Here is a 21,835-nt window from a genome sequence, read left to right as displayed (position 1 = left end):
TGCAGGAGTTCCTCAGGGTATTGCCCTTGGACCAACCATCTTCAGCTGCTTTATCAATGACCTTCCTTCCATCATAAGGTCAGCAGAAGTGGGGATGGTCACTGATGATTGCACAATGTTCAGCACCATTTGTGACTCCTCAGATACGGAAGCAGTCCATGTCCAAATGCAGCAGGACCTGGACAATATCCAGGTTTGGGCTGACAAGTGACAAGTAACAAATTTCAGGCAATGACCATCTCCAACAAGAGAGAATCCAACCATCACCCCTAGACATTCAATGGCATTATCATCACTGAATCCCCCACTGTCAAATGTGGCCTTGATATCAAAGGAAGTCACTCTCACCTCACCTCTGGAGTTCAGTCTTTAGTCCATGTTTGAATCAAATCTGTAATGGGGTCAGAAGCTGAGTGGCCCTGGCGGAACCCAAACTGAGCGTCAGTGAGCAGGTTATTTCTAACCAGGTGCTGCTTGATAGCACTGTTGATGGTCCTTTCCATCACTTTACTGATGATGGAGAGTAGACTGATGCGGCGTTAATTGGCCGGGTTGGATTTGTCCAACAGAATATACATGGGCAATTTTCCACATTGCTGGGTAGATGCCAATGTTGTAGCTGCACTGGAACAGCTTGGCTGTCAAGTTCTGGAGCACAAGTCTGCAGTACAATTATCGGAATATTGTCAGGTTGCATAGCCTTTGCAGTATCTAGTGCCTTCAGCCTTTTCTTGATATCACATGGAGTGAATCTAATTGGTTGAAGGCCGGCGTTTGTGATGCTGGGGATCTCTGAAGGAGGCTGAGATGAATCATCCACTCGGCACTTCTGGCTAAAGATAGTAGCAAATGTTTCAGCCTTATCTTTTGCACTGATGTGCTGGACTCCCCCATCATTGAGAATGGGGATATTTCCTCCTCCACTGAGTTACTTAATTGACCATCACCATTCTCGACTGGATTTGACAGGACTGCAGAGCTTAGATCTGATCTATTGGTTGTGGAATCACTTAGCTCTGTCTATCACTTGCCGCTCATGCTGCTTGGCATGCAAGTAGTCCTGTGTTATAGCTTCATTTGACACCTCATTTTTAGGTGTGCCTGGTGCTGCTCCTGGCATGTCCTCAGGCACTCTCCATTGAATCATGGTTAATCCCCTGGCTTGGTGATAATGGTAGATTGGGGGATATGCTGGGCCATGAGGTTACAGATTGTGGTTGAGTGCAATTCTGCTGCTAGTGATGGCCCACAGCGCCTCATTGATGCCCAGTCTTCAGTTGCTAAATGCGTTCAAAATCTATCCCATTCAGTACAGTGGTAGTGCCACACAACACGATGGAGGGTATCCTCAATTTGAAGACAGGACTTCATCCCCACAAAGAGTGTGCGTTGGTTATTCCTACTGATACTGTCATGGACAGATGCATCTGTGGCAGGCAGGTTGGTGAGGATGAGGGCAAGTATGTTTTTCCCTCTTGTTGGTTCTCCTTACTGCCACAGACTTAGTCTAGTTGCTATGTGCTTTTGGTCTCAGCCAGCCTGCTCTGTAGTAGTGTGACCGAGCCACTCTTGGTGATGGACATTGAAGTCCCCCACCCAGAGTAAATTCCGTATCTTTACCCTCCTCAGTGCTTCTCCCAAGTGGTGTTCAACATGGAGGAGTACTGATTCATCAGCTGAGAGGGGGCATTATGTGTTAATCAACAGGAGGTTTCCTTGCTGTTTGGTGATCACTGCTACCTAGGGGAGCAACATGAGTGGTACTCTCCACTAACAGGATGCTGCCATCAAACCAAAAAGACACCCTGCTGACCACACAAATGAGTAATGTGGATTTCAGTGCCGGTGTGATGCCAGGTATGGAGGCCATACGTCCCAGTGACTGGTGGAACAGCACATCCCCTCGGCCATGCTCATGTCCAACATTAGATGTGATTCTGCAATCACACAGAACTTGTTAAACAAATATTGTGCTCAAAATTACACTGACAACCAATTTAGGATTATCAGTCTGGTTCACAGTATTGCTCACTTACATGCACTACAAACTACATATATTCACATACAGAGCCCTGTCCTTTGCAAACAGAAAGAGCATGTCCACATATTGCACCTTTTTCAACTAAACAAAAGCTTGGGGGACTGAGAGGAACAAGGACATTGCCATGGGGAATGAACAATGCCTTGACCAATCGGAGTCGACCTGCCTGGTTTGAACTTAAACAAAGGCTTGACAGTTAACTGTTCTCTGGTGCATTCTCTATGCCAAAGCCTCTACCATCAGAGTCCTCTTGCCAAACAATCAACACACTCTTCTAATACAGTATAAATTGTTGTTGCCTTTAGGTTTGGCAATCTTGTGATTCTGTCTTGATGAGCGAAAGATGAAAAGCCTTAGTATCATTGCTCTTTTTCCAGCAATAATTAAGTTCTATACTACCAAACAACTATAGATTAAAAAAATTAAAGTCAAGTAGGTTGCAAGTTGACACGGGAAAATCGGGGTAAATTCAATGGTTAAACTTAACATTTTCAAAGTCTTTTGTAACGAGAAAAGCTATGCTTTTCACACTGCTGTGGCACTAAACACAAGAATCATATCTATTCAGCAAGGCCCATGTGTAACCACATGCTTTTAAGTGTTTTATTCATGAGGCAAGTTCATCCCTGTGCTATATTGATGATTCCAAGTGTCAGCGTGTCTCAGTGGGAGCACATTCATTTCTAAGTCAGAATGTTATGAACTCAAATACAATTCCTGGAAGTTGAACATAAAATCAAAGCTGACATCTATAACAGTGTTTAGGTATTTCGATTAACCGGCCTTGATCATTTATCAAATTTGTTCTTTCTGGGCTGAATCTTTGCAGGCCGTTGGAGGTGGGCTGGGAGGCAGGAGGGCTGGCAATAAGGTGGGGTTATGCCTCAGGAGCTGAGCCTGACATCTTCACATTGCCATTTCAATATGCCATGGTGACGGGAACCTCAGCAGTATGGTCACCCACAGGGTGGCCAAATAAGCCACCTAAGTGGTCAGTTAAGGGTCATTTTCCACCCCTGTGGAAACTTTTCGTGGGCTGAGGGAGTTTGCCGCTATGTGGGGAGACTGCCAAGTAAATTCTGGTGGCCTACCAGCAGGTTTTGCAGGGTGGGCGTTGGGCTTTTTGACAGGTGTTCCATGGTCCATGAAGGGGCTTCCTGGCAGAAATGGTTGCCCCTGTGGCTAACTAAGTGCTGGTGCTCTATGAGCTCCATCCTCCGCTACTAGCCAATTCCCTCAGTTCCCTGGATAAACCTCCCAATTCTTCAAGGGCGCCTAGCTAACAAGGTGCCTTGTTCAGGAGCTGCAGCCTTACCACTATTGTATGGTGGCCCAAGAGGCAGCCTGTTAATTGGCTGCTGCCAGCAAGATACTGCCTGTGGGCCCCGCTGACTGCCAGACTGAGGTTGGCTCACACTTTGGCCCCTGGTGACGAGACTACAGCTTCTCTGTTAAGATTCTGGCCTCTGTGTCTTCATGCGCCTTTGCTGTGCAGGAACTGCCTACTTAAGATATCTACATCAGTGTTTACACTTCAGATGTAATTCATTGAATGTGAAGGAACTTTATTTTTATATTCATTTACGGGATGTGGGCATCATTGGCTAGGCCAGCATTTATTGCCCATCCCTAATTGCCTTTGAGAAGATGGTGCTGAGCTGTCTTCTTGGACTATTGCAGTCCCTGTGGTGTAGGTACACCCACAGTGCTGCTAGGGAGGGAGTTCCAGGATTTTGACCCAGCGACAGTAAAGGAACGATGTTATATTTCCAAATCAGGATGGCGAGTGGCTTCGGATCTCTCAGGTGGTGGAGTTTCCATGTTTCTGCTGCCTTTGTCCTTCTAGGTGGTAGCAGTTGTGGGTTTGGAAGGTGCTGCCGAAAGGAGCCTTGATGAATTCCTGCAGTGCATCTTGTAGATGGTACACACTGCTGCTACTGTGCATTGGTGGTGGAATTAGTGAATGTTTGTGGATGTGGTGCCAATCAAGTGGGCTGCTTTGTCCTGAATGACATCAAGCTTCTTGAATGTTGTTGGAGCTGCACTCATCCAGGCAAGTGGAGAGTATTCCATCACACTCCTGACTTGTGCCTTGTAGATGGTGGACAGGCTTTGGGGAGTCAGGAAGTGAGTAATTCGCCACAGGATTCCTAACCTCTGATCTGCTCTTGTAGCCACAATAGTTATATAGCTAGTCCAGTCCAGTTTCTGGTCAATGGGAACTCCCAGGAAGTTGATAGTAGGCGATTCGACAATGGTAATGCCATGGCATGTCAAGGGGCAATGGTTGGTTTCTCTCTTGTTGGAAATGGTCATTGCCTAGCACTTGAGTGGCATGAATTTTACTTTCCACTTGTCAGCCCAAGCCTGGACATTGTCCAAGTCTTGCTGCATTTGGACATGGACTGCTTCAGTATCTGAATAGTCACGAATGGTGCTGAACATTGTGCAATCATCAGCGAAAATTCCCACTTCTGACTTTATGATGGAAGGAAGGTCATTGATGAAGCAGCTGAAGATGGTTGAGCCTAGGACACCACCCTGAGGAACTCCTGCAGTGATGTCCTGGACTGAGGTGATTGACCTCCACCACAATCCTCTTCCTTTGTGCTAGGTATGACTTCAACCAGTGGAGAGTTTTCCCCTGATTCTCATTGACTCCAGTTTTGTTAGGGTTTTTTGATGCCGCACTCGGTCAGATGCCGCCTTGATGTCAAGGGCAGTCACTCTTACCTGACCTCGGGAGTTCAGCTGTGCTCCTTCTTCACCCTGTCTCACCATGTGGCTGAACTTCTCTCTCTTTCAATACCTGACTTTCTCTCCATCAATCTCTTCATGTTGGAACATTTCCATTGCCAAGTGTTTCTCTTCCTGTGTATGTGAAAGATTTAGTTTCGAGGAATGACTGAAGATACTGGAACTATTCCTGTTCCAGCACAGAATGGTAAGAGAATTAAGAAAGATTTTTAAAATCATAAAAGATAACAGTGAATCCAGAAAGGTTATAAGTGAAATTTCTGTTCTGTCTAGTTGTTAAAATCCATTAAAATACATTTTAGCTTCAATAGTGTTCCTGGATGACTGAGAAGCTCACTTGAAACAGGTGAGAGCCTCATAAATACACACAAATTGAGTTCTTAATACATAGATAATGCCTGGCTTCTCTTTTACATATTGTTATGTTCCTTGGTCAGGCTCGGGACATGGGGGGGAGGTCTGGTTAGGAACCAGTAATGTTTTGTTTAAAGTAGTTAAAGGATGAGATCTAAGACACTTGCTTTTGGAATAAAGCCACAAGATTCATGGAATTTGAACAAACAGAATAAAAGTTACTCTATAAATTTAGAAAAGTAAAAGAATCTACAGTATGTAAATATGCCTTATTCTCTAAAATTCAGAAATAACATGAGGTACATATGAATTAACAGACAAACTGTTGTGTGCACATCAAATGGCAGGTGCGGTGAAGACAGACACCATGGATTTCTCCAGAAACCACCCAGATGTTAGTATTCACTGTGAGTTACACAATCTCTTCAAAGGACCTTTGAAGATCCAGCCTTGGAATTCTCTCCACTGCCTTAAACTGGCTGAAGAAGAGTTGTTCACTGTGAACTCACTTTAAAACACTGTCTCCCTTTTTAGGCGTTCCAGTCTTCACTCCAGGATCTAAGCACTGGCACAATCCCAGTTCTATAGCAACTCTGAGCAGAACACTGCTCCTGGGTTTCTCCGAGCAACAGTCCCTCCAGGTGCAGCTTAGCAAATGCTGCTCATGGGCTTCCCTGATCTTGTCTGAGCTCTAGATCCCTCAGCGATCTTCCACTGCCTTCTCAGCTCCCAACGGGCTTCCGCTGAACCCCAACTGCACAGAAATCCCATTGGCTCCTGAGGCTTCACTTAGCCCCCAGCTCCTCAGAGCTAACAGCACTTCAACTGTATGGAGCTAGCCACCCTTTTTTTCACCTGCTCCTGACAAACTGACTGACTGAAATTGACTGACCCTTAGACTGCTCTTCACTGACCCTTGAACTGTTCTGGGTGGCAATCAACACACCCCAATAGAACCCTACCCTTGTTACTATGCAGGAACCAATATAACACCGTTGGAACATCCTGTCCTCTAAAAATTACTAGACTGCGAACTTACATAGCACACACAGACATAATGAACTGAATTCATAACAATGCCTTTAATGCAGGGCATTGGCTGTGGACACCTCGCAATGTTGGTGGACACCCAGAAGAGGCCTTGTAGGCTTAGTGTAAAATGCATCTTTGTGGAGGGCAGGGAAACAGCTATGAGCCCCTGCCGAACAGCACCACTACCCTCTGGCTGCCACCCTGCCTTACCAACTCCAACAAACCCCGGCAAATTTGTCTAATTGCCTTTGAGTCTCCCAATCTTCGTGTGCCCAAAGCCAGCAATGTCCCTCTAGATTCCTATTTTGGGTGAGCTGTTCTGGGGCATTCTAGAATGAGAGGCCGTAGTTTTAGGCTAAGGGGTGGTAGACTTAAATCAGAGATGAGGAGGAATTACTTTTCTCAAAGGGTCGTGAATCTGTGGAATTCACTACCTCAGAGCGCAGTGGATGCTGGGACACTGAATAAATTTAAGGAGGAGATGGACAGATCTTTGATTAGTAACGGGTTGAAAGGTTATGTGGAGAGGGCGGGAAATTGGAGTTGAGGCCAAAATGAGATCAACCATGAACATAATGAATGGCGGGGCAAGCTCGAGGGGCTGAATTGCCTACTCCTGCTCCTAGTTCTTATGTTGGCTGGTGGAATATTAACAAAACCCAGCCATTAAAATTAAACCAGAACTCCCTGGGCAGGCCATTCAAATGTCCAACAAATTTCCTGTTCTGGAGTTAAAATACCCACTATGTTCTTCTGGTTGAGATCAATTTAACATTGATAGAGCACTAGTGTATATTGGCAAACTTTTAACAGTTCTGGAGTATGTTCTTACTCTAATATAATACTAGTATGCCTTATAACACTGAGAATAACAGCATATATTCTTAAAATGGAATGTTTGCACAGTCATTTAATGTGCTCTTGGGGTAAAGGGAACAATGGGCAGATGCAGCACATCTGGATAGGGGCTCACAGAGGCTAGTCCATTCTCTCCAGATTATTTTGAGTTATTTGCTAACAAATTCTAGATGCTGATCATTCAAAATGCTTTGTTTTAAATGGCTAGACTTCGGAAGAATCATTTTACTTTGGTATTAAAAAAATCAATTAACAGATGAATTTCTTGTGGCCTGTTGGACTCCCTTTCGAGTTACCTGGTTGTCAGTAAAAGACAGAAAGCTATCCTACAATGACCTTACAGATTTAAACTGCCAGACAGAATCACCTCTGTCACATTTAAGCCTTATTAATATTTCTCCACTTGCTGCAAGTTGTTCACTAATTCTTCTACAAAATCACCCTGTCTTACATATAAAATTTAAATTAATCCATGAGTTAGAAGGTGTTAGCCTGCATATTCTAATGCAAACCAGTGCTTATATTTGAAAGCAGCCATAGAGGAGAGATCTTTCTTCAGTCCTGGTTTATATACAAGTGAAAGATTAATACATTAATTTTTTGGACTTTTTACAAATTTACTTCTAAGTGCCTGTAGCAGCCTGTGCCAGACCTATGCAGGGAGAGCTCACAGCTTAGCTAAAAAAAGATTGTTTATTCACTTGCAAAGAGGAATATTTCCACAAGAGCTTTCTACCAGATTTCCCAATCCCCGATCCCATCTCCACCCCTACCCTCGCAAAGGTTTTATTTATTGTGCCAACCAGGTTTCCTATCATCACTTTTTTCCCCCTGAAAAGGAATTGAGCTTTGGAATAAATCCATTTAACAAACAGTCATATCTACAAGTACCAGGCCTGTCGAAGCTTTTCAGTGCAAAATTAAAATCCAAGCGACTGCCAATTTTCCACCAACTTCATTATACAGATGTCTGTGTTTTACTTTGAATTGTCAACTCTAATTTAAAATACCATGTGTGAAATCAGACTTCCTAAAATTAGCGACATGTGATTGGGTATGAAGCTGAAAGAAGGAAAAAAAGCCTGGAATAGCAAGAACATTCTGAGAAGTGATAACAGGCAATGGGCTATTTGATATTTTTTCTAAAAAGCATAATCATTTGATTGGAAAATACCATATTCCCCTAATCTATAACAACACAGTTCAATTTTAATCCAAAATTCATTTATATTTCCTCGATTAATATTTTACCTTAAAGATAGCTAAAGCATTATCAGCACTTTAATAATAAAATTAAAAATGTCTCTCATGCATTTACTTTGGTGCCAACAGATGGTGCCTTCTTATATTGTTCTGAGCACATTGGCATCTGTGAGTAATGCAGCTTATATATTATAGCCCTATATCAGCATTCTGATTCGAATACCTCATCATATCGAAAGATAAAATAGAACTGGCCAGATATGCCACATGTTTTAATTTGTTCCTGCCATTCTGTGTGTGCAACTTGCCAAACTCTTCTGTTGTGTAGCAATCTGTTTGGCACCCAGCGTGGTTGACCATTTAATCTTTTCTGTAGCAGCATTTGGAGGGGAGGGACAATTGAGGGATTGTTTCTTTATAGTTTTATAATTAAGTTTCTACCATATGGATCAGGCTGTCATACATAATTTGGCAGTGAGGGGCAGAATTTTACGGCCCCATTTCGGCAGCGAGCCATTATAATCTCCATTGACTTCAGACGGAACATAAAATCCCGCTGCCATAAAATTCTGCCTGAGGAGTTTAATTGCGCTGATTTAGGATACTGTATACAGTCAATGGGGTTCAATGGGTAAGATACTGACCCATGTTTTTCTAAGGTCATGATTCAAATCAAATCCAGACTATAATAGTTCATTGTCTATTGAAACAATAATGTTTTCGAGATGGCAGCACGTAACTGAAGTCACAGGATTGGGCTCTGTAGCTGTAGTAACTGAAGGTATAGCCTCTCCTACTGTCTTTCAGGGGGTATGTGATTGTTCTTGGAGGCTCTGACCAATGAGCCCTAAGCACAGGGAATCTGGGGAGGCGGAGGCGGGGCTTCTTGGCGAGGACTTGGTTCAAGCATCTAGCGCCTGAAAAGCTCTCTGTAATAAAGTTAACTTGTTTCTTGTTGAAACCTGTCCGGTACATCAAGTCATTACATATGGCGATGAGGATAAAAATAGCTCTGATGCTGCACCTCGCCTGGCTACCATGAGTACATCAAATCTTAAGAAAAAAGAAAAGAATACTCACCAGTGTCAAGCTATTAATGTATATAATATTTTTCTTTTAAAATAGAGGTTTTGTCTGTGAGTGTGTCTTAATTGGATTAAAGCCAGCCATTTTACATTCGAGTGAGTCGGGTGCGCACCCGCCCGCTGAGCTAAAAATTTTGCCCATGGAGAGAAAATGAATTTAGTGCTTCCCTGAACAAACTGAAGAAACAGTTGGCAGAGAAGACTCAACAATGTTCAATATTCCAGGAGGAAGCCAGGAAAGAGACTGAAGAGCTGAAGAATCAGCTGAATGAAAAAAAAAAGAGGCATTAGAAGGAAAAGCTGTGAAACTTTCCAAGATGCGAGTGGATAATGAAACCATGGGTAGCTCAACGACCGAACTGAACCAAGTTAAGATTTCACCAGAGAGGAATTTGGTAGACTGTAAAATCAAAATGAAGGACAAGGCAAAGCTCTATGGCAAACAAAAAAGAAATGATGGTAATCAGATGAGAAGTGGCGAACCCAACACTAGAGCTCAAGGAGCTAGAATGAAGAGCATTGGATGCTGCAAATATACCATATGCCATTAATGGGTTTATTCAGTGAGGATAAGGCCATTCTGCCAATAACATCAGCAAGAATACAACATTGGGCTTTTGATATGATCTGCATATGCATGGTCCTGGCATGCATATTGCAAATGTGGACGCAATCAGTCGTCTCCCATTACCAGATAGCATTATACATGTCCAGTGCCACAAGAAGTTGTGCTTGTGCTGAATTCCTTGGATTTTTTGCCTGTGTGTGAAGCAAATTAGAAATTGGATGAACATAAATTCAATTTTGTCAAAAGACAAAGACCTTGTATTGCAAGGGTGGTCAAATTCACCAGTGCCTGAAGAGGTGAGACCATTCCATGTCCGAAAAACAGAGTATAAGTTGTCAAGATGGAACCTTGTTGTCATCCCTTCACAAAGAGGAAAACCATTCTTGACAGAGCTTCACAGTGCACATCCAGGCGTATCGAAGATGAAGATGCTTGCACGTACCTATGTCTGGTGGCCAGGCATAGACAGTGACATTGAAAGTATGGTCAAGCACTGTCGCCATTGTCAGCAACAACAGAAGTTGCCTGTTTCAGCTCCACTGCATCCGTGGGAAAGGCTTGGTCGACCCTGGGTTAGACTACATATTGATTATGTAGGACCATTGTTAGGCACTATGTTTTTATTGATTGTAGATGAACATTCTAAAAGGATGGATGTGTATGCAGTCAGATCACTGACATCGAGCACAATTATCGAAAAGCTACGTCATAGTTATAGTATACATGGCCTAATGGAAGTTATTGTTTCTGATAATGGTACAGTCTTTAATAGTACAGAGTTTCAGATATTCATCAGTTTAAATGGAATCAGACATGTTAAAACAGCATCATGTCATCCCTCATCAAATGGTTTGGCTGAAAGAGCTGTGCAAACTTTCAAATCTGCAATGAATAGGTTATCAGAAGATACTCTAGAAACTCGACTTTACCACTTTCTTCTCAATTATCTTACGATGCCTCATTCAACTACGGGTTCAGCACTTTGTGAATTATTGATGAAACGCTGCCTAGGTACAAGTCTGGTGGATCTAAACTTAGACGGGAATGTAGAAAAGAACAGAGTAATCAAAAATTGAATCACGATATTCATAGCAAAGCTCACAGATTCACTGTAGGAGACAATTTTCGTGCGGAATTTTGGAAGTGGACCTTGTTGGCTTCCTGATACAATTGTTTCAGAGTCTGGTCCCTTGTCCTTCCAGGTGGAAGTGGAAAACCAAACTGTTTGAAAACATGTGGACCATCTTTGGAATAGAGAGACAACCCAAAAACTAGCTAGTCCACCTGTGATTAACGTCAAACCATTAATCCCTGAGGTGACAGATTGACTTAGGATAGACATGCCCGATGTCTCTGTAGAGTTGCCAAACCCTGAACTGCCACTTTCTAATGATGTATCTGGTGGTGCAGTTCCTGATCATGTCGATCCTGTGGAAGAACCTCAAGTGGTAAAGCTACAATGCTCTAACTGAATAAAGAAACCACCTCAGAGGCTTAATCTTTATTCATCTGAGTTGTATGTTTGTTTAATGTTGTTGGGTATTCAAATGCTCTCTGAAAATAGAGACTGTAAAAAAAACCTAAAGGGGGAGGAAATGTAGTGAGTAAAGGTATAGCCCCTCCTATGGTCTATCAGGAGTCATGTGACTGTTCTTGGAGGCTTTGACCAATGAGCCCTAAGCACAGGTAATCTAATTGGGGGGGGGGTGGTGCAAGGCTTCTTGTTGAGGACCTGGTTCAAGCATGTAGCATCTGAAAAGCTATCTATAATAAAGTTAACTGTTTTTTGTTGAAACCTGCCAGTACATTAAGTTATTACAGTAGCACTGCTGATTTTGATGCTATGGCGACCATCATCTCCAGCCTGGACCACCGTACCTGGAAGAGCAATAAGTGCGGGCATGTTGGCCATTCACTGGAAGCATGCAGAGTGGATAGATTATGACATAGGTCAGCATCTAACTGGGATTTAGTGCACAAACTGCCATTTTTGATTCACTGTGTCTCCAACCTCCATATCAGCCAGGAATAATGTCCAAGACAACTTAGACTCACCAAAGAGGTGGTCATTAAATCATGGCATCTATTCCAAATGGGCAATTAAGGATGGGCAACAAATGTCAGCCTTGCCAGTGATGCTCATATCCCATAAAAGAAAAAAAAAGCTGGACCTGCAGCCATCTGTGTTCCTTGTATGAGCACACTCAAGTCTCAATGAATATCTATACTGACAAGTTTCTCACCGTTTAAAACATATTCAGCTCTTCTATTCTTTCGAACAAAGTCAATAACTTCACACTTCCCTAAGTTATAATCCATCAGCCATCTCGTTGCCTACTCACTTAACCTGTCTATATATCTTTGCAGCCTCTCTGTGTCCTCCCCATATCTTACCTTACCACCTAACTTTATATCATCAGCAAACTCAGATACATTACTCCCTGTCTTTTTATCTAAGTCACTAATATAGATTGTAAATAGTTGAGGTCCCAGCACTGATCTTGTAGTACTCCACAACTGCCTGCCAACTAGAAGTCCCATGTATGCCTACTCTTTGTTTCCTATCTGTTACCCAATCCTCTCTCCATGTAAGCATATACTTCCAATTTCACATGTACTTATCTTGATACTAACCTTTTGTGTGGCACCTTATCGGAAGGCCTCTGGAAATCCAAATATACAACATCTCCTTTATCTACCTTACTAGTTACATCCTCAAAAAACTCCAATAAATTTGTTAAAGAAAATTTCCCTTAAGTAAAACTATTTTGACTTGTTCTAATCATACTATGCTTTTCTAAGTGCATTGTTAAAAGTTCCTTCATAATAGATTCCAGCATTTTCCCAGTATCTGACATAAGGCTAACTAGCCTGTGGTTCCCTGTTTTCTCTTTCCCTCCTTTCTTGAAAAGTGGAGTAACATTTCCAACTTGCAATGAATTCTAGAAAATCACTGCCAGCACATCCACAATCTCTGCAGCTATCTGTTTTAGAACCCTAGAGTGTAGGCCATCAGAACTCAGGCATGTGATGCATTTAAGTCCCTTAAGTTTCTTCAATACTTTTTCTCTGTTGATATTAATTACCCTAATTTCCTCACTCTCTTTTTAGCCCTTAGTTTACCGTTTATTTCTGGATTGAGACTTGAGTCTTCTACTGTGAAGACAGACACAAAATATTTGTTCAATGCCTCTGCCATTTTCTCATTCCCCATGATAATTTCTGATTCTGATGGAATCTCTGACTCTAACGGATCAACGTTAACATTAGCTACTCTCTTCCCTTTTATATACTTACAAAATAACTTACAATGGGCAGAATTTTCCGTGCCCATTGGCATCAGATGTGTTTGGCATTGTGACTGGACAATATGACCAAAAGGCCAGAAATTGGTTTCACAACATCATGAAACAAGTTTGTGATTGGCCGCTCAACCTGACAATAGCGAGCCGCATTTCCAACCATTGGACGTTGGGAGCCGCATTGTAATACATCTGCATATCATTATAAGGCTCGCACACTGGAATCAGTACCCCCCCACCTGCCGCCCACTGCCCCCCCACCCTTCACCCTGCCCCATTTGATTGTCTGCTCACAGCAGTGTGATTGCACACCGGTATGTTTCACAACAGCATTTAAAAGGCATGCAGTTGATGGGCTGCACTTTGAGGGGAACTCGGAGGTGAGTGCACAGTAATGTTATGCAGCACTTGCCCAGGTCACCTATTGGACTTCAAGGTTGAGGCGCATTTGAGGGGTGGGCCAAGGGCTGCCCAGCAGTTGAGGCAACTGAGAGTGGGGACAAAGGCTGCCCTGCAGTTGAAGGTAGTGCACAAGCAAGTGCGGAGTGGGGGGAGGGAAGCGGTCACGCTTCAGGGAAACCTTGTATAAGATAACTATTCCTCTGTAGCTGAGACAGTTTGACATGTGTGGAGTTGGATCTTTAGCTTCTCTGCCCACTCAAGCAACATAGATGCCAGTCTCAGCCAATTCGACTCACTCCACGTGATATCAAGAAATGGATGAAGTCAATGGATACTGCAAAGGCTAAGGATTCTGACAATGTTCTGGCAATAGTGTAGAAGACTTGTGCTCCAGAACTTGCTGCGCCCCTAGCCAAGCTGTTCCAGTGCAGCTACAACACTGGCATCTACCCAGCTATGTGGAAAACTGCCCAGGTATGTCCTGTACACTAAAAGCATGGCAAATCCAACTTGAGCAATTACAGCCCCATCAGTCTACTCCCGATCATCGGTAAAGTAATGGAAGGCGTCATGAACAGTTCTATCAAGCAGTGCTTGTTTAGCAATAACCTACTCACTGACGCCCAGTTTGAGTTCCGCCAGGGCCACTCAGCTCCTGACCCCAATCCAGCTTTCGTTCAAAAAAAAAAATAGCTGAACTCCTGAGGTGAGATGAGAGTGACTGCCCTTGACATCAAGGCAGCATTTGACTGAGTGTCACATCAAGGAGCCCTAGCAAAACTGGAATCAGTGGGAATCAGGGGGAAACTCGCCACTGGTTGGAGTCATACCTAGCACAAAGGAAGATGGTTGTGGTTTTTAGAGGTCAATCATTCCAGCTCCAGGACATCACTGCAGGAGTTCCTCAGGATGGTGCCCTCAGCCCAACCAGCTTCAGTTGCTCCATCATTGACCTTCACTCCATCATAAGATCAGAAGTGGGGATGATACTGATGATTACAATGTTCAGCATCATTTGCAACCCCTCAGATATGTCCAAATGCAGCAAGACCTGGATAATATCCAGGCTTGAACTGATAAGTGGCAAGTAACATTCACATCAAGTGTCAGGCAATGACCATCCCCAACAAGAGAGAGTCTAACAATCATCCCTTGATGTTCAATGGCAATACCATCACTGAATCCCCCACTATCAACAGCCTGGGGGTTATCATTGACCAGAAATTGAACTGAACTAGCCATGCAAATACTGTGGCTACAAGAGCAGGTCAGAGGCTAGGGATCCTGCGATGGGTACCTCACCTCTTGACTCCCCAGAGCCCGTCCACCATCTACAAGGCACAAGTCAGGAGTGTGATGGAATACTCCCCATTTACCTGTAGGAGTGCAGCTCCCACAACACTCAAGAAGCTTGACACTGTCCAGGACAAAGCAGCCCACCTGATTGGCACCACATCCACAAACATTCACTCTCTCCACCACTGATGCACAGTTGCAGCAGTGTGTACCATCTACAAGATGCACTACGGAAACTCACCAAGGCTCTTTAGGCAGCACCTCCAAACCCATGACTGCTACCATTTAGAAGAAGATAGATGGGAACACCACCTCCTGGAAAATCCCCTCCAAGCCACACACCATTCTCACTTGGAAATATATCGTTGTTACTTCACTGTCACTGGGTCAAAATCCTGGAACTCCCTCCCTAACAACACTGTGGGTGTACCTACACCACATGGACTGCAGTGGTTCAAGAAGGCACCTCACCACCACCTCTTTAAGGGAAACCAGGGATGGGCAATAAATGCTGCCCCAGCCAGCAAAGCCCAAATCCCGTGAATGATTATAATAAAGTGTGCGAGTTGGGAGTGATGGGGTGGTTGACTTGCCCTGGTGGAACAGATGAGAGCATTCATCTTCTTCCTGCACTGAATGGCTGGCATCCTCTGTGCTCCGGTGGCGTTAACCGCCACTGCCACTGCCTCCCAGGCTTGATTGGTGGCGCTGGTGGACCTCCTGCAGCCAGAGCTGGGGTAGATGACATTGTGGCAGCCTTCCACTGCATCCCAGAGAGGCATCACTAAATTTGCGGGTTGCCGTCTTCTCTACTTTCTGGGTCATCTGTCGCCTGGAGCAGTCCTGGTCTGTAGATATTAAGTAAGCTTGAGCTCTGGTGCGCTTTAAATATGATGCCCAGAGCGGGAAGCGCTGAGGTCAGGGCAGGGCAAGGAGGTGGGGCAAATCTGAGTGCGCCTGCCAGCGATCGGTGTGTTTCCCGTGAATGGATTAGTAATGAGGTGGAACGTGTCAGGAGTGCAATGTTATAATGTGAAAAGCCGCCCTTGCGTTTGGCGGGTAAAATGTCCTTTTCCCCACAGCTACCGCACTTTGTGGAAACTTGGGACAATTCCGCCCTAAGGCTTCATCTTCCCAGCACCTCATTGACTGTGGGATACAATGCTTCGGGTGGGGATGGAGGTAGCCCCATGCTTCTGGTAGGCCTTCCAACTTTAGGCATTTTGGAGGTGAACTCTTGGCCTCCACTGAAAAGCCACTGCAAACTTATAATGACGCCTTGTTTCATCCAAAATCTCTCAGTCATAAAACAAAATTGCCCTCCTTTTTGGTGTCTGCAAGGCCATGCTCTGTCTGCCCTTGTACAGGCACTGGCCTCCAGAATTCAAATGATGCTAAAGATGGGGAATACACATGAACGTGGGTACATTCTGTGCCACCTGGCCCAGGCAACAAGAAATAGGAAGGCACAGATGGCAGGGATAGAGCAGGGCACTTTTTTTCACCCCTGTCCAATGCCAGATCTGCAGTTTGATGGTGGCAGGGGCTGGATGGGGAACTCAGGCAGAAAGTCTAGGTCTGGCATTGTCTATCAGACTGCAATAATCCCTGTTTTGTCAAGTTCTTTGTCCTATGTAGAACAATTGACTAAGTTCCAACTGTTTTTTCTTTAAATCATCAAAAACAGTCCAGTATTAATTAAAATATTGCAGATTTAATTTCTGTTATAAACCAATTGCTGCCACAATTTATTCTGAGGGCAGCTGAACACTTGTTCCACTGGGCATCCTTTGCAAATGACATCACACGTTTCAAAACATTGAGAAATGAAAGCAGGATTTTCCTGCCCCCAATCAAATTTGGGAAGTGAAGCTAAAGCTGTTTGAGTTGGGCTCTGCCAGCAGGCTGACCCCCTACTTCCCAGCAACTGAGGCACAATCCAAAGTGAATGGAGTTCTGGCAGGATGGAACCCCCACCCCCTTTCCCACTCTCGGGTAGAATGGGTGACCAGGAGTGGAAAATCATAACTGAACTGTGTGAAATCATGGAGGCTTTTGTTGAATGCGGAGCGACTGAACATTTTATTGCTTACTTAATAAATTTCCAGCAGTTGGGTGGTTAACACTCTAAAACTCTTGAGTTTGATCCACTGGATAAGGGAGACATTACTGTAAACTAGTCAGGAAAAGCATTTACCAGTCTGACTCTCGATGCTCAAAATGTCAGCAGTTGTTTTGAAGCAATTAACAATAGGTTGTCCATTAAAAAAAACACTTGCAATTAAACAGTAGTAGTATCTCAAAGCACTTCACACAATAAATTACTTTTTGAAGTGCAGAGACTGGTATGTAGGCATCTTGTGAGTTAAGTGTTTCTTAATGTACACTGCATCAATATTTGATTAGGAATTCTTCTGTTGATTTAATGCATGTGATATCTCAGGGATATGTTAATATAGATGTCATGTCTTCATGCCTTTGGGTCTGCTGAACAGGTTGTAAAATAGAGCTTGACAGACTGTTTTATTTTTTTGTCATTTGTTACATTATACATTGTTCCCCATCACAATCTTAATTTCTGAAGGATGTCTTATTCAAAGCACATTGTAGCAGTGCTAATTATTATGGAGGTCCCTAGGGCACGTAAGTGTCTAATTGTATGGTTGTATCATGAAATTGAGCAAAATTAATTCAGACAATTACAGACTGGCCGGTGACTAACAGTCCTCACTGTGGCCAACTTCAAAGGAAGCTCCTTAGATAACAGAAGGTAAGGAGCACACTGAATTTCTCATCACTCCCTTCACTAGTCTAATTAATAATGAACTAAACTGCAGCAGCAAAATCATGCCTTTTACATTACATTTCTCATTTGCCTTTCCCTTTATCATTTTCTGAACCTTTCCCACTGCATTCGTCATTCAAGCCACAATGGTTTCCCATGGTCAATTGGTTTCCTTTATTCATTTCTCTTTCCTTTTCTTCTGTAGCTGCTGAACTGAGTCTCGAGTGCACAGTTTCACAAGGGACTGAAACTCACCCAGCACTCATTCAAGAGGCTATTATTCATGTGTGATCTTGACCAGTGAGTGCCACCAGGCTACACACTATGGAGTTGATTATAGCCAAATCCGTCCTCACTCATTATCCATTGTATAGATGTCTTAATGGAGTTCTCTGAACCATGAACCCTGACTTATTCTCCCAGTCACTATCCTAGGTGTACAGGAGTTATTTTCACACCTATTGCTCCCCAAGCTAAGCTTAGTTAACTTAACAGAGAATCGCCACTAAACCTTGAACCTTCTTGGCCTACATAGCTTTGTGCCACTATCAGACAGTGCACTTACAAAATGCTATGCCAATTAAGAGTTTATAAAAGAAACAAATAGCTGCTCATCTACAATAGGAATCAAAGATTAAGTAGAAATGGAGGTATTGGATGAAAAAGGAACTTGCATTTATAGAGCTCATTTCACTTCATCAGAATGTCTCAGAGCATCATGCCAACAAGTTACTTTTAAAATGTACATACGAACATACAAATTAGGAGCAGGAGTAGGCCACTCGGCCTCACAAGTCTGCTCCGCCACTCAATAAGATTGATCTGATTTTAAACTCATATTGTTGCCTACCCCTGATAACCTTTAATCCACTTGCCTATCAATAATCTATCTACCTCTGCCTTAAAGATATTCAAGGGGCAGAATTTTACACCTCGCGGGCAGGTGCCCGCCTGAACCAATCGGGCGAGCGTTTCAACATCATCCCACACGCAAGCCATCTTCAGGTTGGCAGGCACACGTGGTTGTTGGAGCGACACCCTCCATCAATTAAAAGGCCAGTTAATGCCATTAAAAAGGCAACTTCGCAATTTTATGTTACCCATGCAATTTCATGCTCATTGCATGGGCAAAACGGACAGGTGGGTAGCCCATTTTTTACAAAGCCTCATCCAAGTGCGGGATAAAGAGGGTCAGTAACATTGCCAGTGTGAGTAATGAGGAGTTTAGGAGATAATTTGCTGCTAGTTGCTTATTTGAACTTGACAGCTTCATCTTTGTTCTGAGCTTCATTCTTAGCATTTCTAGGCTTCATTTCAGGCCTCATTGGTGTCTCCAAGACACTTGGAGAATTTTGATGGTGTGGACCCTTCCAGGTGTTAGACAGCCTTCTATTACCCTGGTAATGGGGATTGTGGTCTCTGCTGGTGGCACCTCCTCCTCAGAGGAAGAGAGGGGCAGAATAGAGAGGAGGCCATGCATCCCAATGTAGCTTCCAGGGGATGGGGCCTTTGGGAGGAGAGGCACAGGCACAAGAGGCACTGGGCCAGCAGGTAGTCCAAGGCGTAAGGGGCTGCAGAAGACACCACTATCCAATGCCAGGGTTTACAGGCAGTGATGCAGCTACCTCAATATGTCTGAGGTGCAATGCCAAAGGAGGCTCTGCCTCTCCCAGGAAGACAGTGACCTCCATTTGTCAGATGATTGGACCTGAGGTCACCTCCAACTGTGTGGATGGACACCCCATGCCAGTGGCTCTGAAGGTCACAGTGGCCCTCAACTTCTAAGCCTCTGGCTCTTTCCAGGGCTCAGTGGGGTATCTTTGTGGAGTGTCCCAATCAGCTGACCACAGTTATGTCAAGCTGGTGACAGAAGTTCTGTTCAGGTGGGTAATGATATTTATTCATTTCTGTATAGACAAAGCCAGCCAGGCTGAGCGAGCCAGAGGGTTTGCAGCAATTACTGGGTTCATGCGCATCCAGGGTGCAATTGACTGCAGTCATGTGATCATCAAGGCACTAGCGGGTCAGCCAGGTGCCTTTGACAACAGGAAGGGCTTCCATTCCATGAATGTGCAAAGAGTGTGTGATCACAGATGCAGATTTTGCAAGTCTGTGCAAGGTACCCTGGCAGCTCCCATGGCGCTTATATCCTCAGACATTCCCAGGTGTCGAGGCTCTTCAATGCTCCAACCCAACTGGATGGATGTCTGCTGGGTGACAAGGGCCATCCTCTCTGCCCCCCAAGAATAGAGGCAGAGCAGTGTTACAAGTCATTCCTCCACAAGGGTGGTGATAGAGAGGACCATAAGTCTTCTGTAGAGGCACTTCTGATGCCTGGACCCCCTGGGCATTACAGTAACCCCCAGGGCGGGTGTCACTGATAGTGGTTTCATGCTCCGCTTTCCACAATCTGGCCCTGGCAAGGGGGGACCCACTGGAGGAAGAGGATCATGAGGCAGCTGCACAAGTCACAGAGGATGAATCCAGTGGTGAGTCAGAAGAGGAGCATGGTGAGGAGAATGCTGAGGACATGGAGGAAGACCTCTGTATCCTTCAGTGAGGCAGGGACACCTTAATCCGATGCTCCTTCAGCTAGGCTGCCAAAGATCTGCTTCCAGCTCATGCCGGGGCTGTCTCCTCCATCCTGGATGTCTGCAACAACCCTTTCATTTGAACCTAAAATCCACTCAGTACCTGTGCAGTAAAGTTTAGAGCCACTCACGTCCAGCATTAGACACTGGCGTGTCCTGCACAAACAAAAAAGGTGAAGCGTACTCGGGTCATTAAGACAAAAGCAAAATGTACATAATTTAGACACTCACAAAAAATGAATATTACCCAACTGCTCTCAGGCCTGCCAATTGCGTGCACCCGGCAAAGGAAAAGTTCAGGCCAAGGACTCTGCTTCAACTAACTTTTGAGGAAGAGAATTCCAAAGTCTCTCAGCCCTCTGAGAGGAAAAATGTTTCCTCATCTCTGTCCTAAATGGGCCACCCCTTATTTTAAAACAGTGACCATGAGTTCTAGATCTACCCACAAGGGGAATGATCCATTCCATATCCACCCTGTCAAGACCCCTCAGGATCTTAAATGTTTCAATCAAGTCGCCTCTAACTTTTCTAAACTCCAGCAGATTCAAGTCTTGTCTGTCCAACCTTTCCTCATAAGACAACCCACCCATTTCAGGTATTAATCTAGTAAACCTTCTCTGAACTGCTTCTAATGCATTTACATGCTTCCTTAAATAAGGAGGCCAGTACTGTACATAATTGTGCGGTCTCGCCAATGCTCTGAGTAACTGAAGCATAATCTCCCTACTGTAACCACAGGGGCAAACATGTCAGCCAATGACACACAGGAAAATCCAACACTAAGACAGAGGGCACTGTCTTCTGTTCTCACTGGTAGCGAACTTGGAGATGGGAAGCGCAAGTAATTAGGAGCATTAGTGGAACCAAGTCCTGCTGCCTTCCCACCTCCACCCGAATTAAGTTCTGGGCAGGAAGGTCAGGTTCGACCTTCCAGCCCCGCTGCCAATTGAGGCCTTTAAGTAACCAATTAAGGACCAGTTAAAGGCTTCATCCTGCCGTCACTGAGATTAACCTAGCTGCAAGGGGCTTATCGCCCTGCGGTGCGCATGACAGCAGCTACCCTGTGGGCTGCTTGTCACCTCCGGTTTGGGGGGGGGGGGTTGGTCCCTCGATCAAGGGCACTCAGTGCCTGACTGAAGGACTCGATGTTGGGTAGGGGCAGCCTACTGAGAGCCACCGCCATGCCCTTGCTTCCAAATTCCCTAAAACCCTCTGCCCACAACCCCACCCCACAAAAGGCCCACTTCGTTTCCACCCACCATCCCCCCCTCTCCACCGACATCACTTACCTTTATCTTTGTCCTGGGTCGCACAGCGATCCTCGGGCTCCTCAGGATGTTCTTCCGGCAACAGCCACGGCCTCCTCAGTGGCCTCTGATTGGTCATCAGCTTTCGCAAGGTGAGACTTGCTTCCCGGGACCTCACTCCGGAGGAAGGCCTGCAGGTAGCCTCAACGCTGCCTGATTTGCTTGTGGTTCAGTGGGCCTTCCGGAAAAGAGGCAGTGCTGGTCTCCTGCCGGTTCACTGGCTACAGGCAAGACCCCTGATGCCTCAACAAAAT

At 44.6% G+C, this 21,835-nt stretch overlaps 1 long non-coding RNA gene across 1 annotated transcript in view; it reads right to left on the bottom strand.

Moving 5' to 3' along the window:
• Positions 1–21,605, bottom strand: part of LOC121278768 — a 73,476-nt gene extending 51,871 nt beyond the window's left edge. Inside the window, exon 1 of the long non-coding RNA XR_005943278.1 lies at positions 21,564–21,605. This is a non-coding gene — a long non-coding RNA (uncharacterized LOC121278768). The remainder of the gene's footprint in view (positions 1–21,563) is intronic.
• Between the last annotated feature and the right edge of the window lie 230 nt (positions 21,606–21,835).

This window comes from Carcharodon carcharias, chromosome 6 (genome assembly GCF_017639515.1).
Source record: "Carcharodon carcharias isolate sCarCar2 chromosome 6, sCarCar2.pri, whole genome shotgun sequence".
In the NCBI taxonomy this organism is placed as follows: Eukaryota; Metazoa; Chordata; class Chondrichthyes; order Lamniformes; family Lamnidae; genus Carcharodon; species Carcharodon carcharias.
Note: the sequence above shows the minus strand (reverse complement) of the source record. Positions and strands in the feature narration are given on the sequence as shown.